Source organism: Trichosurus vulpecula, chromosome 4 (genome assembly GCF_011100635.1).
Source record: "Trichosurus vulpecula isolate mTriVul1 chromosome 4, mTriVul1.pri, whole genome shotgun sequence".
Lineage (NCBI taxonomy): Eukaryota > Metazoa > Chordata > Mammalia > Diprotodontia > Phalangeridae > Trichosurus > Trichosurus vulpecula.
Genome location: NC_050576.1, coordinates 243,314,575 through 243,332,400, shown reverse-complemented (window position 1 = coordinate 243,332,400; position 17,826 = coordinate 243,314,575).

The window sequence follows — 17,826 nt, the reverse complement described above, 5'->3', positions numbered from 1 at the left end:
CATTTCCTCTCCCTCCTCAAAGGGTTAAATCCATCTCTTCCATCAGTAGGAACCAAGGCTTTGAGGCTGGAATGAACACTGTGTGATTGTGGGATTGGAACTTAGGGTTTTTAGGGCTGGAATGAAACTTATAGGTCATTTGGTCAGTCAAACCCTGTTGTTTCGCACTGGGGTATAAACAGGGAAATGACTCTTCCAAGGTCATTCCACTATCAAGGGGCAGATTTCATGTTTGGTTTCAGGTCTTCTGACTCCAAATACAGCCAACTACAGTTGACCCAGATAGAATGGAGAATTCCTGTAATGGAGTGGAGAGAGATGATGGTTTAAAAGGTAATGTAGGTAGAGGTGATGAGGTGTTTGGAAGAATTTTGTGAAGGTAAGCAGCAGAACGAGATCAGTACTAGGAAGCGAAATCTCTCAGCTTTCTTTAGGATGCATAGGCTAGGGGATGAGAAGACTGATTAGGAAATTGCTATGGTTTTCTTTTTTCTTTTTTTTAATTTTTTTTGTTTTTTGGAGGGGGGCAGGGCAATTGGGGTTAAGTGACTTGCCCAAGGTCACACAGCTAGTACATATGTCAAGTATCTGAGGCCAGATTTGAAGTCAGGTCCTCCTGACTCCAGGGCCACCCAGTCGTCCCATTCCTATGGTTTTCTAGAGTGGCAGTGTGGTATAATGAACAGAGAGCTGACTTAGAAGCCAGAAACATCTGCTTTCATCTCTTGCCTCTGGACACATCCAGGCTGTGTGACCTTGGACAAGTCCTTAACTTGTTTGTGCTCTAGGCAATTCTTTAGGATGATAAATTCCATAGAAGGTGCCAAGCTACTTTGGTAGAAGGAGTTCATTCACCTGGAAGTTCCCTGTACCAATGAGATCACAGGTCCAGTCTCTATTGCTATAGTAGCCCAGGCATGATGCAAAGAAGGGCAAGAACATGGGTGAGGGGAATTGGAGTGGAAAGAGAGGAGAGCATGTGTGATGCATTTTAGAATTAATAGGATTTTTGATCAATTTGATATGGGATGGGGGTGAAGAGGAAAGCATCAGAGATGACCATGACATTTTCACCTTAGCTGTCTGGGACAATAGTAGTGCCCTTGGTGGAAACAGGAAATTTGAGTGAGGGTGTCAATTTTGGGGTAAAAGGTTATGAGGATTTTTTTTAAACATAGATTACATTTGAAACCCCCAAGTGGACAAGCGTTGTAGGTTTTTGGAGATGTGTGACTTAGACTCAGATCAAGGGTCAGGAAATTAATGGGGTTCATTTCAGTCTGGTTCCCAGTTTGGTTAAATTGATTGATATTTCTCTAAGAAATAATTTTTTCACCTATCATCATGATGGTTCACAATACTTCAAGAAATAGAGAAGTGGCACTGATGTCACCCATTATACTGATGGGAATAATGAAGCTACAGAGTGGCATTTGACTAAGAATTAATAGTTTTACTAAGACTCATAAGTAGTAAGGCAGGTTGGTACTTGGAACAAGAAGAATGAATGGCTCCTCAAAGTCAGCTTTGGGAGACAAATTTTGGTTGAATGTGGGACAGAAGAGAGACTTTTGGGAGAGAATTGGAACTTGGGGTGCTATCCCCCATGGGCAGGGGAATTCTAAGACATCATTTCCTGGTAGGGAGGAGACCGCAGAAGATGGCCAGGTCACTACTGGAGAAGCCATTGTCCCTGAGGGGAGGGAGCAGGGCAGAGCTGGGTTAGGGAGGAACACACTTGCTATACACCTGACGGGAGCATGAAGGGACATTTATTAGCTTTCTATTTTAACTTATTCTTGCTAAATATGTATTAAGCTCTGTTGTTTTTCACCTGCTTTCAGCAGGTAGAAACTTATAAATGATATCAACACCTTCCACATTTTGGGGCCACCCCATTCAATCTATGGCTGTAGTTTCAATTTCCAATTGTTATCCATCCTAATTGGGTGATTCAAAACAAAAGACACTTCAACAATTATTAGTTTGGAATGTGCTGCTTTCTTTGGGTGGCATATTTCACTTGCTAATTATGTTTTAGTTGGGCTAATAATTAAATAATTTCACATTCTTTGAATTCTGATCTATGAGGTAAGGCAACCCAAGAGACTACAGGCAGTTTGAAAAAGCTAGCCTGGAATCAATTACAGGTTTACTCTACATAAACGACACAGAAGATAGGTCCCGTGTGAATAAATGAGAGGTGATTGCAAATCTTTAAAAAATTAGTTCTAGTAAAACTGTTCATGAGCAATAACACAAAGAGCATAATAGAAATACAGAAAGGCCTTAACCATCATGCCCACCCTCCTTAGAAAGAATGAAAGTCAAATGGATCTGTGACCTTATCAATATGGGCAGTCCTTCCATAGATGAAGACCATGACCCATACTATGTAACTTGTGGTGTCCACACAATGGGCCAGTGATGTTCCTTGCACTCTTTGATATAAAAAATATACCAATGAAGCTCTAGGGATATATATTTATTATCTCTTGCTTTTATCAGGGGACCAATTATGCTTTTCACTCATATGTTTCTGACCCTATCCCTCTTCATAATGCATTGCAAGTAAATTTCACCTTCTTCACACATCCTGTTGCCCTTTGGGTGATGATTATTTTCAACTCTTCAGATATTATCATCTTCCACATCCCACAGTCATACAAAAAACCTAGAAGAATATTCCTATTTTTTCAAAAAAATAATTAATTAATAGGCTTTTTTGGGTCTTTGTTTCAGGGTGAAGTTTGGGGGTTATTAAAAGAACTTGACTATTGCCCAAAGGCAATCCAATATGCAAGATGAAGTGCCATGTTGATCATAGACTTTGACAGCCCATAGCTCCCTTCCACAGGCGGCATCTCATGAAGTTCTGATTTGTTCACAGGTGATGAATGTTTATATGACCCCTACCCTGAAATCCCTCTAGAAGAAATGCCTGAAGTGGATGGAGAAGTGGGCACCCTTTCTCTCAGTATCCAAGAACCAGCTTCTCCTGCAACATCCTGTGAAGAATTCACTCCAAAGGAGGGCTCTCCTTACAAAGCCCCCATTTACATTCCTGATGACATCCCCATTCCTCCTGAGTTTGAACTCCGAGAGTCAAATGTGCCTGGAGCAGGATTAGGGATATGGACCAAAAGGAAGATTGAAGTTGGAGAAAAATTTGGGCCATACATTGGAGAGCAGTGCTCAGACCTTAAAGATCCCAGTTATGGGTGGGAGGTAAGAGAAAGCATTTTTTTTGATTAGCTGATTAAATGTATCCTGACCTAGAAGAGTAAAAGTCTTTAACTGAGTGCATAACAAATGTGGTAGAATTGGTGTTAAAAAAAGGTCTGTGTATGGCATTTTGGCTTCAGATAGGGTCTTTTAATAGGTCTAAAATTAAATTTCTGCGTTTTTTCTTTTTGGTGGAAAGACATAAGGGCTGATATCAGGTACAGATGTGCCTAGATTTTTTTCACTTGGGACAAGGAGGTATTTGGTGTGCAGAGCACAGAGGGCAGGTCCAACTAGTGGTTAGGTTGGGCCAAGATGGGCCAGGAGAGGAGGTTGTCCTGCCCTCACTCATGTGAGAGTTGAAGGAATAGTGCTGGACTTAGGAGAGTGGCACCTTTGCAATGGGACTCTGGTGGGTCTGGGGAGACAAGGCATGGGGAAAAGGGGTCCCCCTGAGGAAGAAGCACCTTTATCCCTAATGGCACCCAGAGGCAAAGCCCCCATTCATTGGGGCTAGTCATTCCTCTGCTTTGAAGTATGTTGGTAGGAACATGGTAGACTGGACTAGAACAGCCAAGATTTCTTTCAAAAATCTGACATTTCAGGATATAAATATGCTTTTGGAAATTGAACTTCCCAGTGGTTTTCTGGCTTATGCTCCAGGTATAGCAGGAGGAGATAGTGAACTGAATTATCACCATTTTCTACCCTTTGTGCTTTTCCAGTGATCTTTCTTTCAGTCACAGGCAAGAAGAGCCACTTTTTCCTCAATCGTGTGTTGTGGTTTCATTTGGATTTTCCATTTATTCTGTGTTTTTGGCTTGTATGTCCAAGATGACATGTTTTGCTCCTACATCTTGAGGCGTTTTTGGTTTGGCCATGCTTCAGGGCCCTGTGTGGGCCCACCATGCTTGTGTCCTATTATGAACTTTCATAGGGATCCTTTTGTCCGGAAGACTTTTAAATAGCAAGTAATGCATAAAAAGCAAAACCCGCTGAAGAGAGCAACCTGTAGAGTCTTAATTAGCAATTTTGGTTCAAGTGGTAGTTTCATTAAATTTACTTAGGGTAGCAGCCTGAAACATGTCCCCAAATCAATTTCTTTAAAACAAATTCAGTGCAGGGGACTGAGGGAGAAATCCTAGGATGCAAGATCCTCTGTGGGGATGTACACTGATATCACCAAGTGGTAGAAGAGCAGAGACTTAGGGACACCAGCAGGCCAATCCCTCTAAATTTTAATGCCCTAGTATACTACCCTTATTTCCCTGCCCCAGTTCTACCTTTGACAAAGAAAGATCAGATATCGAATGTAAAGTGATCACGATTTCTGCTATGCTTTTGTATAGCCCCCATCCCTATCTATTTGAGTATGAAGGTTAAATAGTTCTAAAATATGGGGGATAGATTGAGAAGTTGTCTAAAAGGAAAATTTCAGCCAGCAATGTTATCTGTCCGCACTCTCTCCCTGACCCCAGTCAAACTTAATTTTTCTTTCTGGATTTGATATACAAATATAGTTTTTATTTGCCCTTGTGTTTGGAAAACTCTGGTTATGTTATATGACCACAACCTTTTCTGGAATATCTAGGCCAGATCTGAAAAATCTTAGGGCCATCTCTGAATGGGGGAGAGGTGAATGCAAAGGACCATAACTTTGGGAGGTGTGACTGACCATGGGTACCTGGTATTTCAGCTAGACCAAAGTCAGATAAGCTAGATTTATTCTAGTCTGTTCCCTTAATATTTATGATCATTAATAGAATATTTGGTTTGATTTTTAACTAGGAATAAATAAGCAATGCCTTTAGGACTTAATTTTAACTTTTTGTCCCTTTACTCTATTTGAACCTTTATGAAATCCACAATAAATGATCGTTGGTAAGAATACTGGGAGGGGAGTGGGAGAGACCTGACCAGATTCCCCATGATTGCAAGTAAGAAATCTTTGTTCTTTTGACCAAAGGCCCAGGAAAGTTATTGTATTTTACTTGCTTATGTATTGATAAGTAGCTTTTAAAAAATCAGTGTAGCATTAAGTAACATGTGAGTGGAATACATTTCAAACCAAATGCGTCTGAACTTTGTGTTGTCATTGTTCACCTTTAAATAATGGCCATAAACACCCCAGCAATGAGTAACTCATTAGCCTTCTATTACAAAATCTTTAGAATCAAGCAACCAGTGTGCTCTCTTCAGGATTCTTGAGTAAGCTTAGAATAAACTAGAGTCTTGAGGAGAAAATCATTTTGCAATTGTGGGGTTGGTGGACTACGGGGCTGTGTATCTTTGAATAAACTGCCTCTGGTTTCTGGGAGTGAGAGAAAAGCCCAGAAAGTGGAATTAATTTTAAAATTATTTACTCCTCAGAGTAAAGAGACTCTTTCATTCTCAAGGAAAATGTTATATTCTGCAAAATATGCTCGTATTTTTGTCATATGAAAAACAGTTGATGATGCTTATGGCATGGAATTCAAAATACGACACTAGTAATTCTTATGGAGAAAGCCAATGCCTCTTCTTTCTTCAAGGATCAAACTGATGGTTGATGTAATCTGGTTTAATTTACCAAATGTTTATTACTAATCTATCATGCATTGGGTTTAATTCTAGGTAAGGTAGGGGCAGACACAATACTGAGGCAGTTCAAGGAACTCCCACTTCTATAGCATCAACGTTCTAAGTCTTGCCACACACCTTGATGGCGGTGCCTGTGTATTTTGTTAGCCTTTGCTCTTTAGATTGTGGTATAAACCCATCAGGGCAAGGACTTTCAACTCATGATAAAGGGTCTGTCCAAGGGTGGGTGGGGGATTGTTCCTAAATTAGCTAGTCAATAGAAAACCCAATTATAATCAAAGACCTTTTTATAGAAATTTCTCACTGGCTCTCTAAAGGCCTCCTTCTTAGTGGTCTTTAGGCTTGCACATCTATCATCCATCATTTATATTATCTCCATATCTCTATCTCTATCTTGTCTTTTTGTCTGTATGTATCTATCTCTCTGCTGGTCTAAAGTCACTGCTTTGTTTATCCAATAATTTAGATTGCATAAGATGTTACCATTCACAATCAGCATAACATTATGGTTAAAAAATGAGGTCTCATTCCTTGATAATATTCAGCCATAGTGTCACGGGAGTACTGGTTTCCTCCTTTGATTCTCATCTGTTCTCAAGTAAATGTGGGGTCTCATTAGAATGCTCTGCCTTACTCAGACAAGAATCTTGGGGTCAAAGTTCATTAGCTGCCACCCACCTACCCACTGACTACTCTGCTTTCACAAGAAGCTATTCTGTCATCTCAGGACTTCTAATTCTTACAAAATAACTAGAGGCCTGGTGTTAGGAAAAGTATGCTGACTCTGGAGTCAGGGGACCTGGGTTAGAATCTCCCCTCTGGATTCTTACTGCCCAGGTGACTTGGAGTAAGTCACTTAACTTTTCTCAGCCTCAGTTTCCTCATCTGTAAAATGAAGGGAGGTGGATTGGATGGAGTTTCAGTACCCTTCCAGATCTATGATCCTATGACGTAGGACACCATCTTTACAAGAATACGAGTGATTAAAAAATTGTATTTTTTTCATAACTTCTGGTCTGGAATAGGATACTTACAACTTATGCGGTCATAGAAGAGTGGGGGTGAGGTTCGTCCTCAGCTTCTGAGGTCATGTCTTTTAGGTGATAATGGTCTTTGCCCAGCCCTCTGGTATACAATTAACTCAGATTCTTAAGGTGTAAGAATCTGTGTTGTTGGTAAACAGCAATCTTCTAGATTCTACACTTCCAGTCAAGTGACAGGTATGGCTGTTCTTGGTTCTCTCAGGAGCTGGGGTTACTCAATCTGCTTCTCCTCCCACCAGTCACAGCCAGAGTGGTGGGTCCTGCCAAACCAAGGGCTCTCCCAATGTCACTATCAGGGTGACATCAGGACTGAAGGTACCAACACATAGTATGTCCATTGGGAAGACCTGTGGCTTGGAGGCTGGACACCAAGATTTAAGTCTTCTTGCTACCTACTTTTAACCATGTGACCTTGGGCAAGGCACTTAAACATATTGCATCAGAGTTTCCTTATCTGTCATATGAAAATCATAATAACTGCTGTACTTCAGGCTTATTTGCTATGTTAGGGTTACAATGTGCCTTCCTCGCAACAATCTTGAGAGGCAGTAAGTATGAGTGCAGTGAGGCCTGTATTGCAAATGAAGGACATGTGGTTCAGGGCTTTCTTTAGCGGCATAGTGGATAGGATACAGAACTTGGAATCAGAAAGACCTGAATTTAAATTTTGCTTCATGCACTTACTAGTGGTGTGACCCTGGCCAAGTCACTTAACCCTATTTGCCTCAGTTTCCTCATCTGTAAAATGAACTGGTGAAAGAAATGACAAAACCACCCTAGTACCTTTGGCCAAGAAAACCCCAAATGGGGTCATGAAGGGTCAGACACAACTGAAAAACAACCAAACAACAACATTGCATCAGAGAAGCAGAAATGGAAAAGATCTTAGAGGGCATTGAGCACAACCCCTTAGTTTACAGATGAGGAGATGATGGTCAATGATATCAAAAGCTTTAACAGCATCAAGATTGAGAAAATGCTATCAGATTTGACAATAAGAGATAATTTTGGTATATTGTCGACATATGGAGTTGGAAAAGTAGGTTGCAAGAATTTTACATACAGCATCTCAAATGATGCTCACATTAATACTATAAAATAGGTATAGAGCTGTAACAAGGTGGGACAATGGGGCTTTGCCCTGGGGTGTTGAATTTGGATTCTTTAAGCAGTGTATAACCAATAGAACTTGACAGACAGCTAGTTAGCAAGAATAAGTTGTTACGATGGAAGTTACCATAAGATGGACTGGGCTGAGTTCCTCCCCTATGTCTTCCAACTTGAGCTGAGGGCATGCTTCGTGCCTCCTGCCCTGAACGCATGTAGTGGTACAAAACTCTGGGCAGGTGTTATTTATTGTTGTAATCTCCATTTTGTAGATGGGAAAACTGAGGATCAGACAGGTTAAATCACTTGCCCAGGGTCATACACCTAGCAAGCATCTAAGGCAGGGTTAAACCCAGGTCCTCCTAAGTCAGTCTCTCCATTCAGTATGCCATGATGCCTCTCGCACCTTCCACATCAGAAAAAAAGGCAAAGAACATGGCCTTTGGTTAGGAGCAGAGCCAAGGTCACACAGTCGCCTTTTCGGGGGTGCTCTTGACTTTGGTCCCTGTTCTCATGATTGAGGGATGAATTAAAGCATGAAAAGGATTTGTGGAGAGTGCTGGATGTGGGTCAGGATGAGGGTGGTGGGGATGAGAAGCCATCAATTTGAACTTGCTCTCATTCTAACATTATCTAATGACATAGTCATTGAATCAAGTACAAATCGAACCCAGGGTCGCTGAACTGGAGTAGAGGTGACCTCTTTGGTCATTTATCACTCTTCCCCTCCTCCCTTCCACCAGTCTATTTGCCAGAAGCTCAGTTGTCCCTAGGATGGCCTCATCTCTAAGGTGGTTTGGGAAGAAAACATTGCCTGCTTCTTAATCGATGAAGGAAAGGAGCTTTTAAGGGACATTCTTAAGGCCTTTGCAAAAGCCGACTTTGGGGCAGCTAATGCTGACTTTAGATAATGTGGATTCAAATCTCAACTGTCCCCTTTACTATCCATGGGACCTTATCACGCCTAGTGCTTCCCCCTGCTCCTACCTGATTACCTTGTTTCTGATCCTTTCTTAGAATCATGTCTTCTTTCATTGTGTCTTCACAAGTCGCATGCCTCAGTCAATCAACTAACACATATTGCAAGGCTCTGTGCTAGGTACTGCAGATACAAACACACACAAATCTAGCATTTAAGGAGCTATATTAAATGAAAAAGCTTATGTAAAATGACTGTAAATTTTGTTTGTTTCTATTAAGGGTAAGAGAAGGAAATATGGATTAATTGCCAGAATATCTAGTATTTTGAGGTGTGCAAAGCACTTGACGTATGATCTCATAACGACCCTATAAAGTAGGTACTACTGTTATTCCATTTTACCAACAAAGAAACTGAGGAGAATGAGGGTAAGTGACATGCCCAGGGTCACACTGCCAGTAAGTATTTGAGGTAACATTCAAACTCAGGTCTTTCTCTCTTATTTGGTTGTCACAACAATCCTGTGAACTAGGCATGCTCACTATTCCCATTTTAAAGATGAGAAAATTAAGGTTGATGGAGGTTAACTGATTTGTCCAGGGTCACATTGCTATCAAATGTTTGAGGCAGGATTTGAACACGGGTATCTCTGTCCAACTCCGTCCACTTCAGTACCTAGCTGTGTGAAAAGATAAAAAGGATTTATTGGTGCTGCAAAATTATTAAATATTTAATAAAATTAACAATAATAACTGACATCTATGTAGTACTTCAAATGTATATAAAAGTATTTTACAAAGTTATCCATATATTATTTTTATATATAATACATATACGTACATACATACATGTATGTATGTATGTCTGTGTGTATATGTATGTGTATGTATATATGCATATGTGTATGTCTATATGTGTATATATGTTATATTATATATAACATATATATTATAGATATATAAAATCTCCAACTATTATTTTGCCGTTTTTTTCTCAGTGCACCAAAGCAATTCAGTCCTGAGGTATGATGTCTCAAAGAACTCTTGTCTATGTTATCTTATTTTTTTTTAATTTACAGAACCCACTCTAATTTTGGGGGGGTCTGATCTTGGGGTCTTTGGGGAGAGTATTGAAATGGCCTAATTTTGTTTAAAACAGAGTATGTGAAGATAGGTTTTTTAAAGAAAATACTATCTCCCATCAAGGCCCCCCACCAATCCACAGAAAGGATTAGGAGATTGATCGCCAAATAACATGGGTTGGTTTGGGGTCGTGCGGAAGAAAGAACTGCCCTCATGAAATTTAGTTCAGGATTTTTCCGCCATCTAACAAAATATCTTCCTTGTGGGGCACGGTGGTAGTCCTCCAATATCTCACTGGAGGAGGTCTGGTTTGGGCCATAAAATGTTTTTTTCTTGAATGGGCCCTTGTTGCAGGGGAAAGCGTTGTGTTCATTACTGGAGGGGTGGCCACACTTGAGTGATTTTGATACATTTGTTCTGGGAGTGTTCCAAATCAGAAGTGTAGTTGTCCGTTGGTGCCCCGAGGTGACGATTTCTGAGCGATTCCCTCCCAAATCAGAGAGAGGACCACTCAATGACAACATAGCTTTTAATCAGGCAGTTAAGGAAAAGGAACATAGCTCTCTGTAAATATCCCCCAACCCTCAAAACTTAAGTAGATTTGGCTTTTTTAATTAATATGGGAAGACATTTCATAGAGTTTGAAAATTTACTTTGGAACTCATGATAAATATTGAGAAAATGTCCCTAGAGGCAGTGTGCTTAGCACCTTGGGCACCAGTTAAGCTATGACTTGCTTCTTACCTGGGCTCAGTACCAAAGGGAGAGAGTAGAGTCCCTGAGAACCTGTGAGAGCAGGTGTCAGAGGCTTGGCACTGGGTAGAATGTTAGGGCTTGGAGTCAGCTGTGCTCCAATCCTCCCTTGGCACTGTGATGCTTGACAAGTTGTGGGATCGGAGCCAGAGCTGGAGAGAACCATGTAGCCCAACCTCCTCATTGCATAAGTGGGGATATTGAGGCTGAGGGGGTTAAGAGCTTTAGCCAGCCTCACACAGCTAGTATCAGAGGTGGTATCTGAGCCCAGGACTGGCAGCCCCAATCTTGGCACTTCTACTTGTTCTTTGTGTGGCTGTGGGCAGTCCCTTATCTTCTCTTTGCCTCAGTTGTCTTATATGAAAAATGGGCACAATAATACCCCTAGTACCCACCTCACAGGTTTGTTGTGAGGTTCAAAAATAAAATGCTTTGTAAATCTTAACGAGTTACATAAATATCAGTTATCATTATTAATGTAAGTGAATGAAAAGGTATGTTCCCTTGGCTTACTGTGAACTAGCCTTCCCCCTTTTCCAAGCTATTTCTCAAAATGGGTAGTCAAAGCCTCCCTTACCTTCTCCTTCTGCTCTGACAGCATCAGCAGGGAGTGAGAAACTGGGACTTGAGAGGTCAAGTGACTTGCCTATAGTCCCACAACCAAAAGCTGTCAGAGGCAGGATTCTAACCCAGATCCCTCTGGGCTTTGAGGCCAAAAACCTTTCCAATACACTGTGAAGGAGGTGGGGGGAGATACTCATGATCTTGCCCCTAGTTGATACGCTATTTTGTTCAGCTATTTTTTCAATCATGTCTGACTCTCCATGACCCCATTTGGGATTTTCTTGGCAGAGATACTGGAGTGGTTGGCCATTTCCTTCTCCAGCTCATTTGACAGATGAGGAAACTGAGGCAAACAGGGTTAAGTGACTTGCTTGGGGTTACACAGTTAGTAAGTGTCTGAGGCCAGATTTGAACTCAGGAAGATGAGTGTTCCTGACGCGGGGCGCTCTGTGCACTATGATGCTACTTAACTGTCCCATAGTTTGATATAGACCCCTTCTATTACCCTTTTCCTTCAGGTTTCACAGCATTGGGTGGGGGGCTGGATAGATGACCTAAGAGCTCTTTCCAATTCCAAGATACAATCGTTCTAAGTGAGGTTAGTCAATGCGGTGGCTGCTGCTGTTGACCAGTTAGGTCTAGACCTCTTCGTTGAATGGCATTGTGTGGACCCTTAGCTCATGAATTCCTCCCCTGGGTGGTTGGAGCCTTTGTGGTTTGCACAAAATATCTGATTAAAGCCTTTTTCTGTGACACCTTCACTGACCTTCCCAGGTTTCCCAGGTGCACACAACAATAGAGTCAGGCTTGGTTGGCAGCCACAGGTATTGGATGATCTGTTTTCCTTTTCGTCATTGTTAGGATTTCTGTAGGCAAGAACTCTGAGGTGTGGTTAAATGTGAAAAGGCACGTGATGCTCAGATCATACTTCTCCCCTGGCACAAAATCCAGCAGCCTCAGGAGAGAAAGCCCTTGTGGATTGGGCAAAGCTGAGTTGGGGCTTTTCGCTTCTGGGAAGCCCTGCCCTGAGGCAAGATTCTGCCTAACCAGGGAATGACAATAATGAGGAGTTCCCTTACACACACCTGGGCTACAGGTAGGAGCAGGTTAGATGCCTCTACCAGTCAGCCTTCAGAGTCCATATTCCTCGAGTTAAAGAGATACAGGAAAGCTTACAGTCAGATGAACTTTTTGTGAGACAGAAAAGGAAAGACACTCAATCAAATAATGAATCGACAAACATTTATTAAGCTCTTACTACATACAAAGTACAGTGTGTTAAATAAATAAATAAATAACACTTCCAGTGGTTGAGAAGCACATAGCTTTGCTCATCTGATTGTGGATGAGTCCCATGAACTTCCTCAATGTGGTCCCCAGAGGGGAATTCAGTCCTTCAGGGAGACCTTTCTCTCTAGCCTTTCAGTCTTTCCTCAGGAAGTTAAGAGTGCTGATTTCTAAATGAGTTGACCAGCAGAGCCATTTCTACCTAGGGAGGGACAGACGAGGGGAACGAATGACAAATCCCAGGCCCTGTGATTTCAGACGGATGAAGAGGAGGGTGTGCTGGTGGCTGTTGTTACAAAAGGCCTAACTAACAGTCACTGGAGAGCCCTGAAGCTGCCTGCTTGGTGCCTAGCCTCCCACTCCTCATCCCACCCTCAACTCCCTTCCTCATGTGGCCCTGAGGTCGCATGTTCCTTCACGGTGCAGGCCAAGGATGTCCTTTCTATGTGTGTCCCCTCCCCTGCTCCTGCCTTCTACCCCCAATGTTTCCTTGTATGCAATTTATACATGTTTTACATATGCCTGTGTATGTACACGAGGTATCCTTGTTAGAATGGAAGATCCTTGAGGGCAGGGACTATTGTGATTTTGTCTTAGATCATGTTTCACAGATGTATGAAGACTTAGGGACCTGTCCAAGGTCAGATAAGTAATACCTATTAAAGGCAGGATCTGAACCCTTCCTTTCTGCTTCCCTTCCTCCCCTTCCCTTCCCTTCTCTCTCTCTTTCCTCCTTCACCTCTCTCCTATCCTCTCCATTTCTTCTCTCCATTCCTTCTTCTCTCCATTTCTCCTCCCCTCCCCTCTCCTCTCATCCCCTCTCCTCTCCTCCTCTCCCCTCCTCTCTCCTCCCCTCCCCTCCCCTCTCTTCTTCTCTCCTCTCCTCTCCTCACCTGGTGATCTCCCTCACCCTTCAGGGTGTCCCTTGATGCTGATATTAATGTGATTTCACCATACAAAATGTGGCCACGTCCACATAAGGACTCGCCCAGGGGTCTATATCCTCACTGGAGATGACCTTGGTGATTTGACAGGTTTCTTCAAAAGCAAGTTCCTGACTCATGGAATTCTCAAGAGCATTTTCTCTCTAAAATGAAGAGAAAAGAGGGTTTCTTTTCTTCTTCTAATGCTCGCCTCGCCTTCGTTACTAAAGTGACTCTGTGAGGCATTCACATTTGGCTGAATGAAGGCACCCCCATGCACTGAGTAACATCAGGCCTTATGGTGTCATAGCAGCAGAATCTGCAAATCATGAAATTAAAAAAAAAACAAATCAAGAGAGTAAGTATAGTCTAAGGTGCCATTGGAACATGTTGGTAGACTAGGGTTCACAGCCTAAAAGTTTCTGGAATAGCCATTCATGCACTCTGCAGGCAGTAGCTATAGTGGGCTGAATGTTAAGTTATCAAAATAAAGAGAATATAAAAATGAAATGACATTTTAAATGCAGCTGTATGGCTGCTGTGATGTCTCATAGAGACAAGACTTATCTTTAGTGTTGCTTCCTTTTCTAAATTTTAATTACAGCATCTCTAGGGAAGGAGCTCCCCCTTAAGAACCTGGAAAGAAAACCAGGCCCTTCAGTGGGCACCAGTAAGTATAAAGCCCTGGGCTTCATTTCTAGATCTTGATGAGCATTCTTCTTAATGGCCAAGCTGTTGCCCCCTGCTAAAAGAAGAGAAGAACTAAAAATAGCTTGGCTTGCCAGACAGATGATTCTCCAAAAAGAAAAGAATGCTCATTATGTTTAATAAGAGGACTGACAACCCATCATCAGTCTTTCCATTAAGTAAATATGTTAGAAAAATTTATTATGAAATGACACGTCAGGCTAGCTGGGATCCTGAGATGACATCCTTGCATTAAATACGGTAGGTGCCATTAAGGGAACCAGTCAATATGTCACAGAGGCCCGGCCTGTAAAAATTAAATTGATTTGGTAAATGTAAGTAAGATAGATCTGTTTGCTTTCATCATCAATTTTGAGTGGGTGAACAGGTGATGTCACCAACCTGGGAGCGATAAAGATGCAGGACCATCTGGAAAGGCAGGTGATGAATGGCCCACTGCTTTTGGGTAGTGACAGTACAGTGGTGCTTTGTCACTTGGGATGCAGTACTTAATAACTTTTCAATACCATCATAATAAATTTCCCTGCCTTATTAATATAGAAATGGTGAGTTATGAGCATGATGGCTCGTGTAAATAACCAGAGATGCAGCTGTCAGGAACTGATTGTTTGGGCATGTTTCTTTAAGCAACACAGTTGACTCGTGGTAATCAACCTATGTCTCCACCAACAGAGTTTATTGCTCTTGTCAAAAGAAAAAGTCATATTATTCAAAATTATATGAAGTCATAATAAACAAGTTTAATATATTATCAGACTTTTCCTATAAGTTTCCAAACATGGGGCCATGAATCATTTTTAATAATGCCTTTTCATGTAAAATAATGTCCTTATGCAGTAATAATGGTCTTTCCTAACTATTAACAAAACAGTCAACTTCTTTGTGTGTGTTTTAAAAGGTATTTTTATTTGTACTTTTCAATCACGGGAGCCGTGTGGAATGGAACCCGTTTGGAAATAAAGAGCTCAGGCATGTTCATGAGAGCATTTCATTAAGGGGCTCAAAAGTTGCTGAGCTCTGGCTGTGTCACACGTTTCCATTTTAATTGAACAGATGTACTTGAGAGTAAGCCATGACAAAAGAAATGCAAGCAAAATTATAAACATGTGTCACGAAGAAGTGGGCAGGAAGGAGACTCCAAAGGGCATCTGGGTGCGTTTTTTGAAAGCCTGAGCTTGCTGCGTGACTTTGTCACTGATGTCTCCAGCTTGATGAGGAGAGACAAAATATGTAGATGGGTGTAAGCTGAAGATGAATTACTAGATCCATCATGTAGCGCCGTCCTGAGTATTTGGTCTATTGTGTTGGGGAAAACAATTAGAATGGGGATGCTGTTCATATTTATATCAAGGGGCAAGACTATTGAAAACTTCCTCTCCCTTGATGAGGGGGCCTTTTTGCTTCTCCCTCTCTCCCTCAGTTGGCCATGGAGACTTTAAATTCCAGTTTTATCCCTCGGACTACAGCCTCATGAGTGTCTCTATGGTGAACCCACCTCTCCACCATTTCTATGACTGCTGAAAAGAGAGCCAGTAGTCTATTAACAGGCAATAAAGTTCAGGAAACTCAAGACGAGTTTCTTGGGTCAGAGGTGAAAATTACATACTAAATGAAACAAAGGTGTGCCTTGATGCCTCCAGAAGCCCTGACGGGGAAGAAAGAGCACATGGTGTTTGAAAGAGGACCGTCTGGTGAGAAGGAAAGAAATCATTGTCTCTGTGTTGGCAGAGGGAGTGAAATGGTTTGATTGCAAAGATGGAGACTTTGGAAAAGAGAGCTTCGATGGTGGAATTACGTGATTAGGTTTCTTGTTTGATTCAACAAATGCCCTCCTCCGGGGCATTGAGCCTCACTCTGAGTCTCTCAGATAATGGCCACTTGTCAGAGGCTTCTAGAACTTGACTCCATTGGAAATGAAAAAATGGGGAGGGGGGCAGGGAGGAGGAAGAAAGTTGGCTAATAAAGTATTTCCACCCCAGAGAATATTAATGGGAAGTTTTATTGATGTGAGTGCCATAATATTTCCAAATGAATAGTAGGCGCTATGTACTGTAGTGGGGAAAAGGGCAAGGCTTTAATCTAACCCATTTCATTGGCTTTCATGAACTTCCTGAAATGTCATCACTACACAGAGCATTAATTAAAAAAAATAGAGTAAACAGTTTTGAGGAGTGGGAGTTTAATGTAGAAGTGGCAAAAGGATTCCACAGAACTAGTAGCCAAAAGTCTAATTGTTTCCTCAGGTAAAGTGCGTGTGGAATGGTGTGGCCCTCGGTATAAAGGGGCTCTTGTGTATAGTGAGGAAAACCTCACAGTTATTCTTGTTCTCCACGAGATGAAGCGCATTAGTGATCTCCACGCAGCACTCGGATGCCTGATTCTCTCTTGGTGAGCAGGTCCGGGTCTTTGTTGGGGCTGTCACAGCTGTTCTTTCAACTGCCCAGTCACATCAGGAGCCATAGAGTCTCCCTGTAAATAAGTTTTCATGCCACCATGTTGTCCTTCAGTCTTCACTGCCTCCCACCCCCATCTCTGAGACAATCTGGCCATTGATTCAGCAGAGAACTCTTGCTTTCCTCTCTGTCTTGCCTCTGGCATTTGGTATTCAAGAGAAGCCTTTCCCTTGTACCCAATCTCTCTCTCCCTCTCCCTCATCCCATTGGATGCACTATGGTAAAGCGTGCTTGTCTCTTTGGACTGTGCTTCCACCTTCATGGCTTGGAATGAAACCTACCTTTACAGAAGGGGGGGGTAGCTATGCTGTCATCTCTCAACACAACAAACAGAAGCGTAGTTGGTCTGGAGGCTCCTCATCCTGTGGCAGGGTTGAGTAGAAGAGTCAATTTATGGCAAAAGTAATACTTAGATAAGACAATGACCTGCCTATGAGGGCAGCTCTACCTGTCACTCTCTTTGATCATAGCTCTGCTCTTTCACAGGAAAAGTCCCGAATTTCTTGGATCAGGCTGCATGGTGTAATGTAAAGGTTATTGGATTTTGGGGTTATAAGAGCTGGGTTCAGATTGCAGCTCTGTTAATTAATGGCTGGGTGAATTTGGGCAAGTCACTGAAGTGTTCTGGGCCTTAGTTTCCTCTTTTGTGAAAATGAACGGATTAAATCAGATGGTTTCTAAAGGTTCTCTCTATTTATAAATCCTTTGGGAGTCTCAGAGTTTACTGCTGAGAACTGAAGACCAGATTGACCAACTCAGAGGATATGGAAATACATCACTCAAGATTCTTGATTTTTTTTCTTTAGAACCTCCTAGTAGATGTAGAAAGTTGAGTTTACCAGAACCTAAGGAAAATGGAAGTTTCCTAGAGCCTGGATCTAAAACAGAGAAGGGTCTTGAAGGAAAAAAAATGACATAATGAGGATGGTAGGAGCATTCTTTTTCCCTTGGGAAAAGTGACTATCTTCCTTCAGTTATTTTAATCTGTAAAACTGAGTGCTAACATGTTATCACCATTTGTGCACAGCATAAGCCATCACAAATCTGCAGTATTCAACACTGGTGATTGTTTACTTAGGCAAAACACGCCATATCTGAAGATCTCCTGTGGCTTGGGCTCCCACTGACAACAGTGAGACTCAACTAACAAAGCTAACTGGTAGGGTTAATGGGATGGTGGGT